Source organism: Lytechinus variegatus, chromosome 3 (genome assembly GCF_018143015.1).
Source record: "Lytechinus variegatus isolate NC3 chromosome 3, Lvar_3.0, whole genome shotgun sequence".
NCBI classification, from domain to species: Eukaryota; Metazoa; Echinodermata; class Echinoidea; order Temnopleuroida; family Toxopneustidae; genus Lytechinus; species Lytechinus variegatus.
Window position 1 is genome coordinate 53,464,596 of NC_054742.1, and position 22,941 is coordinate 53,487,536.

Consider the following 22,941-nt stretch of genomic DNA (forward strand, 5'->3'; position numbering starts at 1 on the left):
GTTTCTCCAAGTTTTCTTGGAGATTAACTTCATGTCTTGAGGCACTTCTTATAAATGATATTGCTCTTTGAAAAAAAAGTTTACCTTCAAACATAATATTTTTGTTTTCAGATTGCTGAATTGCTTGTGAGGCAAAAATAATTGTGAGACAGGCACATTTTAAGTAGCTTTTCATGTTCAAAACACTAAAAATGGTCTCAAAACAGCAAGTAAAACCGAAAATGCCTAACATTAATTTTGTGAGGGGTTAAAGACAGCTGGAGGAAGGCAAGGATAAACAGTCTTTAATTGCAGCTGATCTTTATGGAGAGGTTCAGCCATTGCCAAATAGGAAACTACATATAAACTCAAGGGAAACTGATGGACTAAAGGTTTCTTGATATTTAAATCAGAAGGAAAAAGAATTAATGATAAGAAATTATAAGGATCAGTTAAGATGTATAGCTGAGAAAAATTGATAACTTGCAGAATATCTTCTATGATAAAACGGTTATAGGCCTTGCAACAAACAACTTGGTGACTGATCACATGAATGATATTTATGATTGATTGTGCACAATGATTAATGAAATAAAGCTCAAAATTACGATCCAAGATCAATAGCTAAGATCTGTGTTTCAAGGGCCCTTATGTTGACAAGCTGCATACACTGTAAAAGCCTGGATTACTCTTTAGCATCACACCTTCATTTCCTTCCAACCTACCTGACAATCCTCAGCAGGACAAACTGTCGTTTTCCTGCTACCTAAAGCCCTACCTAAGGCATCCATCTAGGAAATCCTTCTTTCTATACTTCCCACAAACAAATGCACTCCATAAACCATGTTTCTGGATAATCTAGGCCACATATATTTGCATCTACGCAGGTTCAGCCATTTTGAGATTTTTTTTCGGATAGCTATTAATAGACATGAAACTTCAAAAGGTTGGGTATCCTCAAAAATCAAGAAAAGATGGTTGTCGTAAATCATCCTCTCGAGATTTAGTTTGACTGCTTCATCAAATGTATCCAAACACGCCTAATGCTGTCTAAATCCTTAAAAACAAAAAACCTTCTCCTTCCAACTCGAAACTTCTTACATACTCCCCCTTAAAAACCTCTCTATCCATTCCAAGTGTAAGCAAACATTCGGGAATGCAACGGATTGCAAGGAATGTTGACAAAACATCACCTTGGTAACCAACCATTTAGGGTTCAACCACCGGCGCTCCTCTGAAAGGATGATGAAGAAGAAAAAAACATTTTCATCCTCCCACTAAGCCTACATTCAATGTCATGGCCCTAGTTGTACATTGCATTGGAGAAGCCATGAACTGACCCCTGGGGTACCCCTGAGGCACGGGTGAACACATTTGCACTCTTCATGTTCTCTAGAAAGAAACTTCCCAGGGCAAATATACATCATGCGAGATACGCCTGTGAAATAAGTAGAAATTTCTATCCCCATCTCACATATTTTTTTAAATGGCAGACTCGTAAAGTGGAGTTCGAACATCAGAAAACCAAAAAATATACGATGTTAAGATTACCATGGAAACCATGATCCTACTTATGTTACGGTGGAGGAGAAAGCATATCACCTTCCTGTATTTATTTGTGCATTAATTTGTAAGAGAAATTTTGTTTGAGAGCATCCTTGTTGCAACAAATTTACTTCAAACTTTTCCTTGGACCTATCATCAGTGTGGAATATTCATAAAACTTCCCAGGTGCTTACAATCATGATATTATCATGGTATTTTTTAATCAATAATGACATGTTTTGCAGATAAGGAATTTAAAAAGTAGGCAAGTGGTGATTCACACTTGCTTACCGGTATTCCTTGCTTTAGAGTGATTTTTCAATCAAAATGTGAAGTGAGATAATTGCTGCAATGGGAAGGTATTAACACTCTTATATTATTTTCATGGGCTATACATCTCAAAAAGATTTAGTAAAACCAGCCAGCATGTTCACACTTACCTCCCTGAATGTACAGAGCGGGTTGAAAGCGTTGGTTCCACATGCGAACACCTGATTCTTCCGTACCAGCAGGACTCTTATGTAATTACAGCAGTCCTCCTGTAAGAAGAGAAAAACAAAATGTGAAGAATAGAAAAGGTTTGAAATTGCCATACTTTCGTGTCACAGTCTGATGCATCATTAAGGAGATGAGCAGAGGGGGAAATCCCCAACATGCTGATTGAAAGTGCTTTTGCACCCATCCAATCACCAAAGCTACCACATATTTTTGCCAGTGAGATGAAAAACCATGCAAACTTCAGATATGATGCAAGAAGAGATTGCACCCTTTGGAAAGCATTAAACATCTTGTTGATGGCTTATTACTATTGGAACTTTGTCTGGTTAAGAAGAGTGTGAATAAATACAAATAAATGTTTTGATGTGAGAATTAGTTTTTGTAATTCATAGCATTATTTTTTTTAGATTGGGATGATGTGACAACACATTAAAGGAAGAAGAGATAGAGCAGGCATTACTGCTAACAATTTTCATCCCTCACAAATCTATTTACCTGTCATTTTTTAGCATCAGTTGTGATATATCTTATTATTCTATCTAAATCCGCTGAAATGCATGAATTATTCATTTTAGCTGGTTTTGCAATCAACCAACTGATTACAGAACACTATATGTTGGAGTGTGTCAGAGCATATTCAGTGATGTTTACAGAATAATCTTCTAGTAATGGAAATGGTTACCTATCAAGGTGAAATCTTAGTAAGATTGTAAAGAACTCTGCTTCATTTTACAGTAACAACAACATGATCCAAGATACAAACATCTTTTCAGAAAAAAAATGTGAAATTGTATAAATCAATATTTTGCGGCCATGATAGTGCATTTCTATAAAGTCTTGCAACTTTCCAAATATACATCAGATAACGCTGATCCATATCAGAACATGTTGATCATATTCATGCATGGAATGTTGAGAGAGAAATCGCACAAATTCTAAGTGCAAAATATTTACTCAAAATCCGACCTTTTAATGGTCTGAAACATTTGATCATAAATGAACAAGTGTAAAATGGAACATGGTTTTGAAGAATAAGGGACCTGTCAACAACTGAATTCCCCATTCATTGAGATTTTCTAATGATTGTTCGTGTTTCCCACCATTGTTAGGAACAATCACAACGCCACCTTCACCTCTGTGGTCGTGAGTGATATGAATAAAGCTAGTGTTTCACTCAACTTTTATCTTTAGCACTGCCATTCTTACAAAATGACATTGCGAGAGGAATTACTAGAGCAAGAAAGATTCTTTCATTTGCAGGAATCCCAGAGCAGGCCAGTAGTTGGAAAGAGAAGAAATCAGCTAGGTTCCTCAAGCATATAGTGGCGTTGTGGGTGAGTGGGTATTGGCCAACGCAGGCATGGACTCGAGGGAAATGTACTGGGGCTGGCGAATAAATCAAATAAATTTGAAGCATAATGCTTCCTCTGGCATGAATGGTTGCTATGGGTTTTGTTTAAACTTGTTTGAGCTCAATGATCAGTCAGGATAGAAAGATTGTGTATGAGATATAGGGTAGGCTGTACATTTCAATGAAGGAGAAGTGATAATATAGAGGTATTAATCCGTAACCTTTTGAAATAGATTAAACTTGAGCACTCATTTTGAATGAATATCAATGTAAATAACTTAAATCTGCAGGCATATTCATCATGGTTTAAAAAAGAAAACATGTTACTCTCTGTGAACATTAAAGTGAGAGGATACTTTTAATGCATTATTCAAATGATGCCCTATCCTTCTCAACCCAACAAAATATAAAATTGTAACATTTTTAAAGTAGCAGATTGTTGCAGTTTTTTTCATCACGTGTGTACCGAGTACTGCTAGGGAAATCTGTGAAAAAAACATACTTTTTTATATTCCACAAACTTATGCTCATATTCTTGCTAATAGCTTGCAAATACATGTGTAGCTCTAACACTAAATCTGTCTGGATATTCTCAGGTGTTCTGAATATATCAATGTGATTCATGCATGACTGACAGTGCCTTATCATTTCTCTTGTCTATTTTGGGTTTGAATTCATAAATATTGGACTGTGGCCCATTTGTCATCCTTCAAGGAGCAAAAAGGAGCTAGGGAGAGGTGGGGAGATGGAAGGTGATATGTAAAGAGAGGTGATGAAAATGAAACAGGGGTGAGGAAAGATGGATATGAGAAATGGGTATAAAGGAAGGAGACAGAGACAGAGGCAAGACAGAAGAATGGGTGAAGTATAACAAGGTAATAAAAAAATATCAGGAAAGAGCTACAGAAAGTAAGAGATGAAAAGAGAGGAGAAGTGAGGAAGCAGGGAGGGAGAAAGAAAGAATGAAAAATGGGAAGACCGGGAACAGAGACTAATAGATATGACAAAATCCATTTAAAGAGATTGTATGTAATTCAGCCAACATTTTCAACCATTTTGTCAGCATGTTCATCCTCCACATGGGCTGCTGTCCTCCAGCTATTATTCTTTCATTTGAGGAAACGATTCAAGTTTCACCCCTGCTATATACCAAGGCATCCCTCTGCCGTGGTGTCACAACATCTTTGATTAAAACCTGTCAGCTTCGTTCCACAAAACCTTCATTTCACGCTGGCATCGAGCAGAGATGGATCAGAAAATTGGACGGTACGGGGAGCTTTCTTTCCCTCCTGCCTCCGGCCCTCCTCCCCACGCCATTCATGGAGATACCGACATCCCCTCCATGACTTCATATTCAATGTTTCCTGAGAGAAATGTTGCAAATGAATGTATCTTTGCATCTCAATATTTGCATTTCAAATGTATCCATCCCCTGGCCGCCGCTAAGCATGATGTCTGTTTGGCTATCCCATTACATCTGATGGATATTTGCTTCCTAATTTTTTACAGACGCTGCAGGAAATGTGCCAATGGAGCAAGATATGCAAAGCGTGATGCGTTGCCATGGTGATGGACACATTAGGTAGAGATAGAGGAGAAGGTTGGTATCTGGTGGGAAATATGACTTAAAAATTAGGACTGGAATTTTGTGTTAATGTAGTTGGAATGAAATGGTGAGCTACATGCTGGCATGATATAGAATAATACAAACTAACAAAATTAAATGAGGGAAGGAAGAATATTAGAATAAGAGAAGATAAGATCAGAATAAGTATAAGACAATCATTAATAATGCATTGTCAATGAGTAGAGAATCAACAAGCAAAAGGGAAACTACGTTCATAAAGCATGCGTATGAAAGATCTTCATGGGAAATTTGACAATCACAGAGCAAAATAATCTTCTCTCGATCTCAAGTGAAATAATTATTTGCAGACATTGAATTATTCTGGACATGAGAGAAATACGTATTCAGAAGAACCATAAATGGTGCAGCAAGATAAATATAATCTTCTCTATCGACTACTGAGAGAGGGGGAGCAGGAAAGAAAAGGCCGCCCTTTCAGGAAAACAAGGCAGGTATTTGACGTCATTGTTTGATGTGCAATGCTGTAAGACCTAATGATGAATGAAATTCATGAAAATCGGTGCTGAGCCCATTTGCACTTAAATACATTTCGACTGTCAAGTCTATTTTGAGTGTGGCTTCTCCATCCCCATTCCCCTTTCTCATTTCTCACAAAGCTGGAAGAATCAGATAGTACTTTTTATGTTCATAATGTCCTTCAATATTTTATTGTACAGTGGTTCAGAATAATAACAGTGTACAATGAAGGTAATTTGTCTTAATTCAAATCATAAGAATATCAACCCCTCCCCCACCCCACCCCGAGAAAAAAATCCTTTACTTCTTTATCTATAACCTGTCAAATGAAAATGAATAACATGCTTGAAATCATTTGTGATTCGCTTCCATTCAGTTTCAAACACAAAAAATCCAAATAATAATCATCATTATCTTTTGTATATGCTGAATCCTGCTTATTGGCCTACTTTCATTTATTTTGCTAATGTAAATAAGCCATGTCACGGATAAGTTCTGATTGATGAAGAAAAAAACGAAGGGCATCCCTAAATTATCCAAATGGAAGCCGATCGGGGCTCCTCGTGTGGTGCGGAGTGAGCTCATCACCTTCATCATTCCAAATCACTTATGAAATTAGCTATCTCTTCTTCACCGCTGGAATAACCCGGCATTTAACAGCACCAGCGAAGGCAAAAGTGCAGTGACAATGACCATGGATGCGACGCTCAATTGCAATCATTGCTTCAATTCATCTGGTATAAAACATAGAGATAACCTTCTGGTGATGTATTAACTGCAATTTGATTCACCATAGGAGTGATTCATTACACAAACTGAAAACAATCAAAAGAGATGATCATGTAGAATGTTGTTTGGTCTAAATCTATTGCCCTTTCAACACATGAAACTTGGAGGTCATGTATGTATCCAATGATAATCCCTGAATATAGCACCTGGTATTAAACACACTGATATTACTTGAAGATCATTGCATCATCTGCATCATTGTTAGAATCCACTAAATATTTTTTTCAATTATTGCGTGGAAACCAACTCGCATATTTAATGAGCTGTGACCTTTGACCTGCGGACTCCAAAATCAAACTTAACCTGTATTTTGGTGTCATCTACCTACACACCAAACAAATTTTAAAATCCATTAAATATTTTTTGAGTTATTGCGCGGAATCCAAGTGGGGGGCGGACGGACGGACTTTGTCTGCAGGGGCATAAAAATTTGATTTTTACCCATCCCAATCTAATATCAAGCTGCAATGGCAAGGATCTTTTCCTATCCAAAGCTACTTATCATGATGAAAGAGTGTAGCAGGGAAATGTCTCTCACTTCATGCTCACAAACCCATGTCTATGTCCTAAGGTGCAACGTCCATCTTTCCTTTCTGTTTCCATTCAACATTCATGACACTTTTCCCCAACATGGATGGATGGATGATATTTCAACACAACCATGCATATTTCATCCAGATTGATGAGAGACAAAAGGACTTTGACTTTAACGTTAAACACAGTATCAATACCCTTATTCTCTCAAATGATCTATTCTTGTGTAGAGGCACACATTTCCATTTCTGAGATTCTTTCTTAGCCGTGTTTATGCTTCCACTTTTCAGGCCAGAATCAGCGTTTCCAAATGTGGTTAGTCCAAAACACGGTTGCGTCCATGCTTACTTTCATTTAAACGCTGTTTCAAAACGCCGATCGTAAACTCACAAAAAGGTGCGTTTGTAAACGTCGTTTGACCAGAATCAGGCTTTCTGGGGAAGCATAAACACAACCGCGATCGTAAACGTGTTTAAATGACGTCATTTGGTACATGCTTCCGGTGAGATGAAAATCCGCGGGCAATACAGTCGTATTGCTCCATGCTTATCTCCACGTAATAACAACAATCGGAAAAAAAACTTTCGAAAAAGGCGCGCCCAATTTGACCTCGCTTTACGATGCGAAGCCAGCTGGAGATCATGATTTGCTCTGAAAAGTTAAGCATAAACAGCACTCCCAGAACCACGTTTACGATCGGCGTTTTGAATCGACGTTTGAAATCGCTGATTCTGTCCTCGCAATGGAAGCATAAACACACCCATATTCTAAGATTGCAACCAGCTTAGTAGGAAATAGAAGAGTTTTTACAGAGTACAAGGTGTCAGATATCTCTGTGTGGTTGTAACTCAGACCTACTTCTGTTAAAGGGTGGCAAACCTGCATCACCAACCATGCGGTTTGGAACAACACTTTTCTTCTGTCCATTCACATCTAAAACAAAATCATGCCTTTCTCATATTACATCCAGAGTTTCTATAACATTTACTGTTCAAGCTTTTAACTCATCTTTAGATATAATCATGTGACCAACATGCTATCCAGTTATTCCCTTAAAGTGGAGCGATCGAAAAAGGTGTTGAGAGATTTTATGTTGGTAGTTTGTTCACGTCGTTTGGATGAAACGCCATTGAAGAGCTCATTGGCTTCGTGAAAAATTCATGGGCGACAGTCGGTTGACACCTCTCTCCTCATCCTACACCAACCAAATGCAGATTGCCGCTCAAAGGGGCAGATCAGAGGCTGGTTGTAAGGTGTTAACTTAACTTACCTACTGAATTTATCAACATTTGAGATTGTCTCTGTTGTATTCCATTAATTCAGAATGAAGGTGTGTTTCTATCCATTTTCACAATTATCAAACAGGAAGGCATCTCATTACCTTATTTTATACAAAACTACGGTAAGCCTCACTCGTTTTTGCTATTAGGAGTAAATAACATTCGCAAAAATAATTTTTAAGGTATAATTTAATTTCATTCGACAATGATTGAAAATGAGCTTCCTATTCCTTTCATTTTCTTCTCATGTTGATTTGTTTATGCGTAACCTTGCATTTTAGTATTAGAGGCAATTGAATGCACTTTCTACAATCCATCCAAAATCACATCCACTTCGCAAAGAGAGGTTCAAAAATTGAATCACATCCAAAGAACAGTTAATATGTAAACTGTCACCTCACACGACTTCACATAATTCTCACTGGGATAAACTACTATTCCGACTCTCTACCTCGTCTATGCAGAAACATTCGCGTCACTCAGCCAGAACATTATGTAGACAGTATTAAACTTGACATTTATGGCAAATTGCTCTGCAGAAGAATTTGAGAGATTATCCCTGATTGGTCTGCTATTGGTGAATGTTTGAGAATGTTATGGGAGAGAGGGGTATCGTGTGACACCTTTCATGACCATTATTGGGAGCCAGAGGACCTTTTGGAGGAGTTTTGTGTCAGATACCAAGGGAACAAAGATGGGGGTGGGAGGATGCGATGAGGAGGTATGCATGGGAAGAGGAAGAGAAGTTGAAGGGAGGATGGAAATGTATTTGGGTTAAATTGGACAAAGAATGATAGTAAATCTGACAGGCAAAGGGTTAACACAAAGCTCATTGATGCAATATAGACCAAAAAAAGGGAATTTCGACAACAGAGTGAACGTATAGATATAAGAAAAGAAATTTCCTGTAAGAAACGTCTATTCGAAGACACCACGTCCCATGTCCCACAAGGGTGAGCTCATCTGCATATAATGTGTCAGCGTTAATGACGATGGTCGTGACAGAACAAGGGCAAAGAAGAAGCTATCCTGCCTGTACATGACAATGTCGATTTCCTGTAATAACAAGTATGCCTCACGCCATCATCATAATGACTCCTCGCGTTCATTTATTCAATATGAAATTGATGCATCACATTTGTGTATAATTAGTGGACATCTTTATGTCATAATCTTCAATTTCATCAAAGTTATAGATATAATTTTAGCCAGAGCACTAATATTTGTAACAGCTAAGCTCTCTACATTGCTGCATTGATTTTGGAGAAAGGAAGATCAAAACAAAATAATAATGCATATTTGTCTTACAGTTAACACTTAGGCCTATGCTTGTTTTGAATTGCTGTGCAAATGTACAGTAACATCTAGCTGAGTTGTTGTTTTGCTGCAAAATTCATACAAGACTTAAATCATAAAAAAATTCCCCCTATTTATTCATATATGAAACAAATAATTTCAATAATCCTAGCAACAACACGCCAAATTCTGAATCGTCATATTGAAACTGCTCCCTTTTCATAAACTTAATGAAATGGTCAAGAGGGATACTGGACATTGATGTAATTTTCTTCTTGGAGCCTACCCGTCTCTTTATACACGTGGGTTAAATAATGCATATCCTAACTTTGAAATTGAATCCATGAATCCATGAAACTCAATTAGCATGTGCCACCTTCCATGTGTCATGATTCAAGGACTATTCATTTACTATCTGATCTATCAATATTTTTCGCGCGATCCAAGCACAGAGGTGGGATATAATTAGCATGACTTCAGACAGGCCGGACCCGGATAACGCTTCAAATATGTGACATCTAAATCTTGATCAAAATTGCAATCTAATTAGATGACTCACATAGCCGAGATCACTTGCAAAGTAGTTTATAGAGGAAAAAAAGCATTGAAAATTTCTACCCTGGGGATTTTGACATTAATAGGGTAGATATTAAGCTGTAAAATGAAAGAAATTTTCAGAGGAACTTGCCTCATTGAGGTACAAAATATATGTACTTGAACAGCGTATACACATGGACCAATAGAGCAGCAGACACATAATGTCTATGTTCTTAGAGTATGGAGACAATAATAACATAGTACTTGGAAATCAAGTTTTTTTCTCATTTACTAAGAATACCCTTTTAATGATTTAAAAAAATAATTTCTAGCCCACTGGACCCTGGCTAGTAACAGTTACTAACAGTTCACCGCTATAAAATATTTTACTTCGAAAAGAGCTGATTTATCACAAATTTCTAGTATTCCTTGACAAGTTTTATGAAAAAGGAACCTGACCCTCATAATAACCATAAGTCATGTTTTTTTTCTTTTGTAGATCAAATCTCAACGATGACAAACATATCCTAGATCATTACAATATAAATAGAAATAAATTCAGCATCAGCCTAAAACAAACGACGTCTTGACATATGATACATGCATTCTGCATCACGACAATCTGATAAAAATAACAGGATCGACCGAGAACAAACAAAAAGAGTAACAATTACAACATGTAGGTGTGGCATTACTCATTGCTTATTGAGGTTATCAATAAAATATTGAACAAATTAACATGGTTGTCTGGTTCCGTGCTGTGGCCCTTGACGTAATACTCCCCAAAATCACTCCTCGAGTCTGGAAAATGCTTTATCGCTTTCTTAACTCCCCTTCCCTTAAGTCTTGGCAGTTGCATAAGGGGGGAATCCCATTTCTAGATTAGCTTGTTTCGTTTCTCTTATTGCCAGTTATAGGACTATCTGAATCATAGTGAGGTAACTCTCGCGGAGGGAGGGAGGTAGCAACGTCTTAGGCCTTTCTCTAATGTCACTTCCTCACAGGTGATCCATCTGTTTGTTATTTCAATCTTTTGTCAAAATGAGAGCAAAGAAACTGGAGTAGGTATGAGAATGCCTTTGAAAGAACCCGGTTGCACTTGAGCAGAGAGTGGATACGTGCTTGGCACTTATCTGCCATCGGCAGGAAGAGCGTTAGTGGCTGCACCTTCTGGCAGTGTCAAGGGGGCTTCCTCAAGCCCGTCAAGATGCAACACTTCAAAAGCATACAGATGTAGACTCATGTATTGAGCACAATATTATAAACTGTTTCTGATCTTACACATAGTGAATTACGAATCAGTCTTAAGAAACATTGGAGATTACAAGAACTTAATCAGTGTTAGGCCTATTGAGTAATCTTAGATGAAATAAAGTTTGACAAGAGAACTCGTCGCTATTCGCATTTTACTACTTAATTAGCAGCTTGAATATGATTGACACCAGAATCTAATTGGCTTTCTTAATTCTACAACATCATCATGAGATTCACATGTTGGAGCACAAGCAGTTCACTTATCACTGTAATTGTAAACATTTTTCTAGGAAAAAAAGTTATTTTTCTCCAGTTTCTAACATTCTTGAATAAAATTTGACAAGATATATTTGTATCTTTTCTTCCAAAAGGAAGAAATGATAATTGAAGCACAAACCACAAAAAAATATGTGGCAGTTCATTGTAGTTTCAAGTTGAAAGGTGAGGAGGCAACCGTAACTTCTATGTAAGCCTAAATAAGGAGTTGTACAAGATTCAATATTATAGAAATACATTCAGTAACCCTTGCAGGATCAGTGTCATTTATGACTCAAAAGATCTGTTTAAACTTCCAATCTTGTTTTGATAAACTTGAGAGGGTGCTGCAAGTAGCAGAAATATTGATCCCCATGTAAATCACTTTTTTCATCAGGAAAACAATGGAATTCCTCAGAAAAACGGCAGGAAAAGATCTCCAGCAATATGGTTGTATAACCTTACACTACTAGGACAGGAAAAGGGTGCATTATTTTGAAAGAGAAATTCATGATCCATCTGTCAATTGGTGAAATACATTCTATAATGTGTTTCATAGACATGATTTTGCAACTTATTTAAAGGTCGAGGCTCAAGAACTAGTTTCTGAGCACTTGTTTTGCTCTGAAACTCAATATGTAATAAATGCTGTAAAGGCTCCTCTGCTTTTATTCATTGAAGCTGCTACCATAACAAAGAGATTTTTATGAATATTCTTGACTATACTCGCTTGAATGAAAACTGAAATATTGCCTCTATCAGTTGTTTTTTTCTCGCAAACTTCATTTACAGCCCAGGAAAGTGCATTCCACTTCAAGGAAGCAAGAACCATTAAGTGAAAGTAAAATCACATCGAAAGCGATAAATAGCACCATTTCAGTCCCCACAATCACTTCATAAACCACATTGAAAGAATTTCCCGGAGAGTGAGGGCCAAAATGAAGTGCTGAAATTTAGCAGCAATCTCAAAGCATATTGGATTTGACAATCATGATTTCATAGGGGGATGGGTATGCGATAGGCGAGGAAGTGAATCCACGTTGTTTGCGCAAATTTCACAAGTGGAACAGTTCAAGGGCATGAACCAGGTGTATGTATGAAACGCTAGAAGGTACCCTCAAGCCGACAAGGGCTCCTACAAGGAATCCAGATAGGTTTGAAACAAAAACCCAATTTTCTTCTTTATCATAACCATTCCTTCCTCTATCGTATGATGTGGTCAAAACCATGAAATAGGGCTCTACAACCTTGTACAAATTTATCCATGTCCTAATAACATATGGGATATTCGCAGAGATAAAGCAACAAGCACCAAACTCCATCAAAGGACTTCAGATTAGGTCCAATTTCAAAGATCCTCTGCTCTGACAAAAATAAACTTTTAATTAGCTTTTATAAAGGAGAAACATATCAAAGTTTTCCAAACAATAAATGTCATTTATATGGCAATATAATGTATTAGGCCAATCCTACGACTTCCAAATTTCAAGTTAATGCTTTCAGGTCAATTCCAAGACTTCATAATTTCAAGTTAATGCTCTTAAGGTTTTAGAAAGCCATGAAGATAAAGAGAATGTCATTCTATGCTTCCATTGGAAATCAACAAAAAATATTATACAAGAATAATACATCAAAGATCTAGAGGTTTCCCCCGCTTACCTGAGATTCGCCCTTGCTCTCACAGATGGCTGTATTTATCTCATTAGGCTTCCACTCAGCTTTCTGTAAAAATATGGAACAAAAAAATATACCAAATGAGGAAAAATATCAGATTTGCTCCTAAGACCGAGCATTCCTTGCTCCAAACTAGCCATGAACTTGCTACCCAAATTTGATGGAACAATAATAAATGTGATATTAGTCGTCAAGGACTGTATCTTTTATTTCTGCAGCAAGCATGGAGTAGGTTAAAGGAACTTCCATTGCTATAGGCAAACATCGGTGTTCAATCTCAATCTCATACATCAATCTCATTCTTGATCGCACATCTTATGTATTTTCATGTTTTCTCACTATCACCAATGGTCTTCTTATCTCCTATGGTATCTTTTCTATTTCAAATTCTTATTGATTGTAACTTGGATAGGTCACATTTTGGATTGTTTTCAACTCTTTATATCTGCTTAACTGCAGGGGCGGATCCAGCCTTCGCGAATAGGAGGGGCCCGGATTTTTTTGTCAGCCATATTTTCCCCGATCGGCCGCTAGAATATGATTTTGTTTCTTTGAAGGGTAGTCCTGATGGTCACTTTTTAGCTTTATTCTTATGAAAAATGAATATATAATATACCATAACCCTTATTGTATAATGCGAGCGCAAAGCGCGAGCTAAATTTTTTTTTGAAATCTTATGTACTTTTTCCTAAAATTTTGAACATTCTGGGAATGTTGTTTGTTTTCCTGAAAAAAAAAGATGTGTATGCAAGTTAATAATTACTACGAATGTAAAGAGTGAGCAGAAATGAAGTGATGGAAAAGGTACTGTTAAATACTTGCTTGCAATTAGCCATGAAGACGTACACATTTTCAAAAATCAAATAATGCGAGCGCGAAGCGCGAGCCGAAATTTTTTGACATTTTTACCTAAGAAATTGAAATTCTTAGCACGTTTTGTAACTTAACAGAATAGGTATATAATTAAAAATTTTGAACAAGACACTCTATTCAGTTAGTATTGTAAATCATGAAAAGGATAAGTGGGGATCTTCCTTACATTAATAATGCGAGCGCAGAGCGCGAGCAGAAATTTTTTGTATACGTTTTGAACTGCTCGAAATTGTACCTGTTATGGACTGCTTGCATTTAGCCATGAAGACTTTACATATTTCAACATTCAAATATTGCGAGCGCGAAGCGCGAGCTGAAAAATTTTGACCTTTTTTACCTGAATAATGAAATGCTAAGCACTTTTTGTAATCTTGGAAGGACTCTAAGTATTTTATTGATGCGAGCGCGAAGCGCGAGCGGAAAAATTCTGGACACTCTATTCATGTTTTATCATGAAAAGGATAAGTTATTTATCCGCGAGCAGACACTTTTTGATATTGTGATCTGAAACTGGATAATGATTTAAATAGAGAACAATCTGCGTATCTGAATTAACGTGTGTTTTAGATTTCGACCTAGAATTTGGGTATTCTAAGTACCTTTCTTATCATGAAAATCAATAAAGCGAGCGCAAAGCGCGAGCTAAAAATATATGATATTCCGATCTAACACAGGGTCAATTTAAGCTCTGTAATGCAAACACTTTGTGGGAAAATTGTGAATTGTGATGGATCACAGTTAAAAAAGCGCTGATGTATTTTATTATTATTACTTTGAGATTTTACATAGGACCGGGACATTCTATGAGGGCATTATGTCATCATATGAAAATGATGACTATCTTCCTATTTCTCTTCCAAAGCATGAGAGCGCGAAATCTGTTGATATTATGGCCTGAAAACTGGACATTTAAAGCACTTTGTAATTATGCATAAGAGGCATTATATCTATCAATGCGAGCAGAAATCGCGAGCCGAATTTTTTGATAAACTGTCATCAAAGTAGTTTGATTTAGAATTAATATTGGGATATACATAACCGACTAATCAAAATGCTAGCGTGCAGCGCTAGCTGATACGTTTTAACAATCTGACCTGAATAGGGAACTTTTTGAGAACTTTATGGAATACAGGAAAATAATAGGTACCTGAAAAATCAAATTTTGTGAGCGCGCAGCGCAAGCAGAAAATGATAATGTTCAGACCATAACACAGACATTTTTACAGAGCACTTTTTTTAAATCAATTTGTAAATCAAACAAAATAATGAAAGTTCATTTTCCCAGCTGAAATATGTTTTGTATATTGACTTCAAAGTTTGATATTTCAAGCTCCATATTGAGCAAGATATGCAAATACCCTGAAAGACAATAAGAGCGCGAAGCGCGAGCGAAAATTTTATATCCTAACAAATAGATTTTTCAAAAAATTATTTTCAAAGTCTTCCCCTCATGTTATTTCATTCAATCATGTTCCTCCTCTTACGTTTGCCTTTCTTATTTTCTCCTCTCTTTTCCCTTCCTTTTCTTTTTTCCTTTCTTTTTTCCTTTTTTCTTTTTTTTGCTCCGCCAATAGGGGGGACCCGGGCCCCTCGGGCCCCCCCAGGATCCGCCTATGAACTGTCATATAATGATTAAAAAAAATTGGTTTGAAGATTATTGATTGGTCATATGCCTGTTTTTCAACCAAGTTTTAGCAAGCAGACACCATTCTTCATGATAAGATTTATAAGTTTTTTTAATCCAAAAATACTAGAGTAATTGCAATTTTATTTGGTATCGATTTTATTATTTCTCTTGGCAATTTTACTGCAACTCAATAATATATAACTAGTCTTATTTTTCATGTATTCCTCTCTCTCTCTTTCTCCCTCCCTAGCTCTCTCTCCTATCATCATCATGCCAATCCGTTCTTACAACTGATACCAACTACCTGCAATTGACGTTCTTCAAACATTCAAGCATCTCGTTTTCAACACCCAAGAACAATTCCAAGCAATGCAAACACATTTCCCCCCAAGTCGTATCAGAACGCATGGTTTGCTCACTGCCAATAGCGACCCCAATTTATTGGCTGGACTCACACAAGCCACAGTCAGTGAGTTCAAAGAAATAGAATGAGCGAATCAAATGTTTGCCAAAGATATTAATTTTTTGAGTGACAATATTCCCATCTTTGATTGAGATGTGAATAGAGAGAGAATGGACCAAAGGAGGTTAGTAGAATAAGTCAATATTTGTTGGGAAGTGGTGTGATATTAAATGGGCGATACTATCAATAAGTGGTTAAGCAGATAGGTCTGTCTTGCTATTAGGAGAAGACGAAAATGTGTACCTGCCAGTCATGTGACTTATCGATGTCATGATTTTAAATATTGCCAAAAGGGATGTGATATAGGCACAGACTGAGGCATTGGGCCACAGTGACTGATTTCTTAATAAGATTTTGAATATTTAAAATGGATTAAATGCGCACATTCAATGCAGGTTGGAAAGGCATACAACTTGGAACAGATTTTTTTAAAGAATTCATTTATACATTAAGTGCATCAAACAGCAGAGGAATCCCTTTGAGTTATATGACAAACAAAAACATAACATGAGGAAGAACACATTAGCAGCTTGGAATTGTATTCCACTAATCTTGAGTAAAATAAAAGAGCTCTGGGAGAACAAAATAATCCAAATGTGGGATGGGGGCTATATATTATGAGTATCTCCTAAAAAGGGAAAGAGCTAACTATTTTATTTTACCCAAAGTCATTCTCCCATATTTCAAATTGCACTTATCAACATACTTTTCTTCATAATGGGCCAAAAATTTCTGAATGCCTCTTTCTTCCAGAAATGTTAAATGTTGAAGGTCAAATCAATCTATCACTTCATTAGTTCTATTATCTCCTCAGACAAAAAGTTAGTCCTAAAAGGGCATTGCTTTTCAATTCAAGTATTTAATTCCAAATTCATTAATTGCAATAATCTCTTTATTTCTCCTATAAAGAAATAAAACTTTTGGCCAGGGTAATCCAGTAAGTGAGCGTAAATGGTGCACAGTTCATTCTATGGAAGGTTCGTGGGTGGTGGGTACATCTAACAAAATCCACAGAAGTTGACCCCAATTACCAGTCATGGGATAATTGACAAAAACCTTGAAATCTTCGAAGGGAGAATTTAAGAGAATCACTCTATACCATCCCAATACATGAATTGACTCAATTTCTATCTCTCATAGAACTTGTAGAATAATCAAACACTCACCTCAATTTCTGTTAATGTGTCAAGGTCTAGTCTCAACAATGTATCTCTGAAAGGAAAGGAGAGAGAGAGAGGAATTATTTAACGAACAACAATTGTGCGATATCTTGATAAAACATACAAAATGTTTAGCTATTTTTACAGATCCCTTTTGATCGTCACAAAAGTTGGATCATTATCATTTGATAATAGCATAAAAGGGCAAAGGAAGACATGGAGGAGAGATGAAGAAAAAGTGTCCAACAACCTTTCTTCATTAATGATCACTTAAAGAAGAAAGCAATCTTATCTTCTTAAAATCACATTTTATCATGATTCCGAATGAATAACAGCCTGAATGCACAAAGAAAGACAGATCACAGTGGAGATGGGAAAATAAGTGTTCATCCAATTTTCCTCATAAATGACCACTTTGGAATAAGATTTTCTAAATTTCACTCCTTTTTTGTTGTATGAATTGGTGTAATTACTCTTTCAATCAAGAACGCCTGTCTTCACCCACATGAAAGCTGAAACTTTCATGTGGCGCAATCATCCCTTGGCCGGCTTCGGGGAGATCTTTCAAAAATCCAATTGGGACACGGCAATTTGAATTTTTATTCCAATCAAGACGATCATGTTACCCGAGGAAAGATGCTCATCCAAACAATTAGGGACATGTCAAAGCTTTGATTAAATGCCATCATGGCTGCAAAAATGTGGTCATTTATAACAGCATCATTCCAAGGTAACATCCCCCCCATGATGGTCTCTCTCTTTTCGGATGTGGTTCTTCGGACAAGAGTTGAATGTTTGTTGGGACGTTGACTCCTTTTTTATTTTTCAGGAGGCATTCAAGTTAGGATTTGGCATTAAGGTAGTGTTCAAATATGTTGATTTACAAAACCTGTGATGGTAAAAAAGGAGTTAGCCTTTACAAAGAAAAAGATGAAGTGATGATATTGCTACGAAGGATCTGCAACACATTCTCACTTTATTCATTTTTTGGGTGCATGGGGAATGATATGAAGGCATCTTTTTAAAAGGTAAAGAAAAATTATATCCAGATTCTAGATACTCATCCTAATTTCAATATAGTGATATTTTCTCTTGAAATAATGAATTGTTAAATCGCTAATTAACACAATGACTGAACACAGACTTGTTTGGTTATTAAACAGAGGCTACTCTTTTTGTCTACTGGTAATGCGTAAATGCAACATCAAGAAAGTAAATAGCATGAATGTATTTCATGATATTTCAATTAAGAATAAGTTTTACTGACAAGAAAACATTTGACTACAGAATTAGCTTACAGAGCATCATACAAAAACCCTAAGAAAATGGTATGTTCTGAACATTTAATATCATTGCTTTTACATGTTCATACAACTACCCAAATCATGTCTAGTACTGCAGAATGCAATTGCATTCTGCATATAGAAACAATGTATGGTTGTGTTGTCATTTTAAACAACAACAAAAAAAGAATAAGAATTCATAAAAAGTTTGGACATTTCACATACCTTGCTCCAACAAGTAATTGACCATTCTCAGTGTCTGTGTAAATCTGTGAGAAGTCCTTTACCCCATCTTGGCTGTACTGTGCAAGACCACTGCTCTCAAGATCTGCAGACACAAGAAAATAGAATAGAATAATGAATTAATCATAAAATGAAATAAGTTCAATATTAATGTTTTTCTACCCACTTTGAGGAGAGCGACGCTATTTGGGATTGGAGTGGAATGACCTGGGATATTGTATTCTAATTTGCATTTTAATGGAAAATTGAAAGATAGTCTAATGAAGATGTGGAAAGACTGATGTATTTTGTGAAGAAAAACAGGTGAACACTGATTATTTGATGATTGGAAATATGACAATGATGATGCATGTTTAAGCAAAGTAAAATTGCAAGATTTGGGTGGAATGACCTGGGACAAGGCATCCTAATTTGCAATTTCATAGAAAATTAAATATAATCTTATGGAAAAAGGGAAGATCTGAATGTGCCTTATGAAAACAGAAGCAATCATCATCATGATGTTTTTGATGATGATGATAATTATGATGATAGTGTTGTTAAAGTAAGTGCTACTATTGCTGAACTTAATCACAAAGTGCAATAAAAAAAAAATCAAGTTCACAAAGGTCACCATATATATAACTTCAATCAAAATGGAAACAATCTGCCACATCTTGAAGAAAGATTGCGATTTCAGTGTGATCAAATATGATGGAACATTTGTTTGGCTTCCAAATCTTACATATTCCACATTACTGAGTAAATAGAAATTTTAATAGGCAAATCAAAATGTGGTCAGTTAATCCAGTCTCAAGTCATATTTCATTTAGAAGGCTGAATGAAATAGAAATCCTTCGGAGATAAGTACATGCAATTTGAGGTTTTCTTCCTTTTATGAATATTGCAATATCGAATTAGAAAAATCAGTAGGTTGGATTAGACCGAGATAATTGTGAAACTAAGCACCTTATCCAAAGGTGAGTGACTTCAAAAAAGAAAAGCGATCCCATTAGAGTAAATATTACCAATTCAAATTGGCATGAACGTGCTTTCATTTGTCGTGTTACAGATTACGATCCATAAATACCATGGCCATATTCTGCTGCACAAATGAGCTGAGAAATGAGAGCCATGTAAATTTTTCTATGTTTGGTTCCATGCAACAATGGCTTGACACTCTGTTTCACTCCCTAACCTATCAAGTTCAACAATTGCACCGCTCATTATGAGGAAACCTTGAACAACGCAAGGTGTAATATATCACAGGGAACGCACAAAGACCATTGACGGCTGATTATGATTTTGCCACCTCTCAAACAGTGATAGTGGGCATTATCACACTTGTAGCTGACTTAATGGGGCTTGGCATGTATGGTAAATAGAACTAGAAACCACATCAAAGGATTGCTAGCGATTGGGAAGCTCTTGGTTCTAAAATGCACACACGAAAAAACCTGTTTTAATAACGGAAGCTAAGAGACAATCATGCAATAGTTTTGAGGATTTTCTCTTTGACACAACCATCTCAATAGAAATCATAGTGAGCTATTGACCGAGCTTTTATATTCTACATGAAAACCTTTATTTAGCTGCATTTTCCAGCTTTTATGGGCATCGTCACCAATAACCCCCCCAAAAAAAAAACCAAGTCGAGATAATTCATCAATCTTTAATGCGCTTAGATCAATCACGGAGCTCTGAGATGGATACATCTCCTCCGTACAATCCAAATAGTGTGGTTTGCCCCATATCTACAATCTGTTGAGGTAACTCTCGGTCGTTCCTCTGATGCAATGTACAAAGGTTTGACTTAAAACTGTGTGAATAGCATCCATTTCAAACTGTTTGTACAAAGCATGATCATGAAAATTGCCATCTTTCCAGATAGCTCTCAAAGTATCTATTCACAGGTTCATCCACCTCTTTTCACACAGAAGCCCATAAAATAACTCAAACCACATCTTATTTATCTTGAGCCCGTCTCTTTTATTCACTGCAACACCTCAACTGTTGTCACTTATCGTATTTTCCTCTCTTCTATTCATTACTTCGAGTATCAATTTACCCTCTTACTGTAACAATCAGGTGCCGCCCTCCCACCCACTCCCCTACCCTATTTCTTTAGTTACACCTGCTCAACTAGTCACCCCTCAAAAATATAATTGCTATTAAAAATCAAGACAAGCCCCTTCCAATCAACAACCAGCCCTCCCATCATGCAATGTTACTGAGATAAAGATAATCTGCCACTGTCATCATTTCTACCATGGCTACATTCAGGAGTTCAAACGAATCCATACAAAGAACATGACCTGTCTTTGCCATGTATCATACTGTTATGAAAATTGAAATGGAATTCATGTTACCCACAGCCCACACAGCTCAAGTTCAAGAGATAGGATTACACAATCTCTTCCCCTTTCTCTCCATAACTCCCCGAGATATGCTTTGTGTATTAGGCAAGTAAATTACACCAAAATCACGACTTATTTGTTGCAAATTTCCTTCCCAGCTTGAAGTATCACGGTTATCAAAACAAATTTCTAAACTTCCAAAATCAAAATGGGGGGTTTTCCTACCCCATGGGGGATGGTTAACATTTAACCCCTAACCCCCCTTTGCTCTTACATCAAGCCGAATTGAAATCAAGAAACCTTTTTACTATTCAAACTAATAACTAGATTAGATTAAAAGACCAGAGCACAGTTTGACAACAAATATTGATAGGATAACATGATTGCAATATTACAGCTTCTTACTCACGTACTGTCGTACTTGAATTTCTTAAAGTGAATCAATATTTTAGAATCTTTTAATTATGAATACCTATAAAACTAAACAGAGTTTAAAACAGAAGACAGACACCTCAACTGTATCAATAATGATGCACATACTGATACAATAATAAAAATGCTTTATTGTTGATGATGATTGCTTCCCTTTAAAGAAAAATCAGTGTTAGGAAAGTTTGGATCTTTCTGTTGAAGCTACAGGGTATCTGATTTGATACATGAGCTGAGCAAGCAAGTTGCCATTCACAGTAACCCAAACCCTGCAGTCTTCTCTCCAGGCAGCGTGAAAACAATCACCATGGGAGATTGAGTTCTGAACCAACTTAACGACAAACCTAGAGAGGGATTCACAACAAAAAAGATGAGTATTTCATGAAGCATCCTTGCCCTCAGACCATCAGATGCAAGGATTTCAGAAGCTCAAAATGGATATAAGCAGTGGAATTTACTATCAAAAAGCTTTATGGCACCTTCCCCATGCACTCTTCATACTACGATTCCACAAATGCAACTCTGTATGAATTTGATTGCGAGTCAAATAACTTGTCTAATGGTGTCTTGCTATAAAATAACCTCTTCAAAAAAGGGTCCTTAAATTAAATGATCAGTACCAAATAAAGAGTAGAAAATAGATATTGTATCTACAACGTAGACCTCCTGGTTGAGACTTGAGACTATCATGAGCTATAAATAAACTAATATAAAATCAAAGAAGAGATTGAAGGAGTAGAGACTAGTTTTAAATTAAATGATTTTATTCTAGTGTTTCTTTACATCTTCATACAATCTTTCTTTTGTTTGAAGTATGTAACACCATGCCGACAATTTGGAGTGCAGCTGCGGTACATTATCTGAAGAACAGGTGCACACGCATGTAGGGTTGTAACACACATAAAAAAGTATGTTACAAGAGCAATGTTTTTGGAAATTTATATGATAGAGATTTGGTTTTGAATCATGTTTGAATATCTCTCAATTTTACTGAGAAATTTTGTTCAGACAAATTGCCCCTCTATCCGCTGGAATAGGACCACCAGAAAGATTCTTGGTGCGCAATTGTAGTAGGTCCATGGTGTGCACCACAGCAGGCAAAAGTTTCCTTGAAATATCTTTATGAGTAGTCTTTGTCTCTGAGATAACTTCAGACAGGAGAACATGCCTCGAATCTATCCCACACTGACCTTTCTGTGTACACAATAAGGGGCTATGAATTTTTGCAGACTTCCAAAGGATAACCAATTACTGTACCAATTAGTGAAGAAGTTTCTCGCTAATGAAGGGTTTGGCCTACTCTTCCAACTAAGTCATGGAATTGCTGCCCTTTGAGATTGTCATGAAATCCAACTACATTTAATTTGAATGACCTTTCATTACAGTTGGCTGATAACCTGTGCCAACAACAGCAATCGTCTGAATAGGTAC

At 36.6% G+C, this 22,941-nt stretch overlaps 1 protein-coding gene across 1 annotated transcript in view; it reads right to left on the reverse strand.

Moving 5' to 3' along the window:
• LOC121411356 (semaphorin-5A-like) overlaps positions 1 to 18,831 on the reverse strand; it is a 105,885-nt gene extending 87,054 nt beyond the window's left edge. The window contains exons 1-4 of the mRNA XM_041604034.1: positions 18,728 to 18,831; positions 17,226 to 17,271; positions 13,082 to 13,144; positions 1,965 to 2,063 (exon numbers count right to left, since the gene is read on the reverse strand). The gene's annotated coding sequence lies outside the window, so the exon portion shown is untranslated. The remainder of the gene's footprint in view (positions 1 to 1,964; positions 2,064 to 13,081; positions 13,145 to 17,225; positions 17,272 to 18,727) is intronic.
• Positions 18,832 to 22,941: the final 4,110 nt, after the last annotated feature.